A 1,712-nucleotide genomic window follows, 5' to 3' on the forward strand; every position below is an offset into this window, starting at 1 on the left:
CTATTATTTTCTTGGTCAATAGCTTATTTAATAGTTCAGCTTATGACTTGTTTAGACCTATAATTGGTTCAAATTTTTTGAAATGACACAATTATTTTTCCAAATTTATTTTAGTGATCAATGTTTGATCAAGAGGAAGGAATTGTCTTGGAAAAATAAATTATCCTTTAAAGTCCTACATTTCTTCTCAGGCCAATACCCAGTAGCTGCGTTTCCATTGCAAATGTGCGCAAAACTTTGTCGATATTCTGTTAATGTCAAAAAACAGTTTCACAACTGCAGTGTTTCTATTAAGTAAGAAATGCTATTAAAGTCAAGCGTGAATATGTTTGTTCTCGCGATAAGTCATTACAAACATGGCGGCGATGGATGTAAACACATAGCATGTTGCTACCACAACACTAGTGCTCATCATCTKAGGAGACGTCGGCGTCTTTTATCGAGGCTTTCCAGCGACAAGTCCCTACTTCGGAGCGGCTACGTATGCTGTGTTTTTGGGAAATTGTAGTCGGTGAGTTTACCATTTTATACTACTTCTGTGATATTACTATGACTTCTACTTCCTGTTATCTTCTTCGTCGTCGTCTTTTTTGCCAGTAAAAACAGCCGGTTGTTGATCATGTGACTCCCGTGATGCGCAAAAAGTGTTTCCATTGCAGTTTTGCGAAGAAAAAAAAACAATTTTGATAAGGCTGAAATACCACCTCATCCTAGTGCAAAAACATTTTGTCGAAAAACATAATTTTTTTTTTTCAAAACTGACGTGTTTCCATTGAGCAAATTTATTTTCGAAATTCTGATTTGCGCATTTTCATGGTCAATGGAAACACAGCTAACTACCTCTTTTGCTTACCTTAAAATGTCATGATTTATGATTTTAGTCTTTATCTTCTGTTTTCTCTCAGGCAAAGTGTTTTAAGATCAGGACAATATCTGTTTAGAAATTCTCCTTCTCAGTCGGTCTCACACACTGTTTCCTTTGATTGCTCTCGCGTTTTTTCATCCAGCTTTTGTCCACTTTGGCGCTTCATACCACGGGGGATCACTGCTGCCCATCATTAGCAGCCTCTGTTCAAGAGGCAGGGTAAACCTTAGACAGGTTTCGAGTGCCTGTCATTAGGCCTGTCACGATAACAAATTTTGCTGTGCGATTAATTGTCTCAGAAATTATTGCGATAAACGATAATATTGTCTGGTGACCATTTTAAAACTAATATAATGATAAAAGCGTAATAATGTAAGTACATCCTCTCAAAGATTAATAAACTTTAATTTTTAAAGGGCACCTATTATGCAAAACTCTCTTTTTTCATTATTCATTATTCATTTTATTATTAAAGTTACTGGATACATAGTTATTTCTTTGCCTTAATGAAACACTGATYTATATACAATTATTTGTTATTTAACCCTAAATTCAAGGCAAATATTTTCATTATGTGTAGGAAGAGCAGTSCTATCAGCAACAGGTCATCTGCTCTCACATGTCCCAGGAACTCAACCAAAATACCCTGATGTCACACAACCATCCTCTAAACCAGAGATTCTTAACCTATGGGCCGTGGCCCAATTGTGGGCCGCGAGCGCCACCTTGAGGGCCTCAAAAGAACAACAGTTTTTAACTTGGGCCATGGGACCACAYTGATTTTGAATAAGGTGCAATACACTTTCTCACCACTAGTAGCAGTAGTGCACCACTCATGTTTAACAAC

General features: G+C 36.9%; 1 protein-coding gene across 1 annotated transcript in view; it reads right to left on the minus strand.

Moving 5' to 3' along the window:
• mfn2 (mitofusin 2) overlaps positions 1-1,712 on the minus strand; it is a gene marked incomplete at its 5' end in the record, with an annotated part of 55,604 nt that overhangs the window by 42,635 nt on the left and 11,257 nt on the right.

The sequence above is a fragment of the Austrofundulus limnaeus genome, unplaced genomic scaffold, assembly GCF_001266775.1.
Source record: "Austrofundulus limnaeus strain Quisiro unplaced genomic scaffold, Austrofundulus_limnaeus-1.0 Scaffold487, whole genome shotgun sequence".
NCBI lineage: Eukaryota > Metazoa > Chordata > Actinopteri > Cyprinodontiformes > Rivulidae > Austrofundulus > Austrofundulus limnaeus.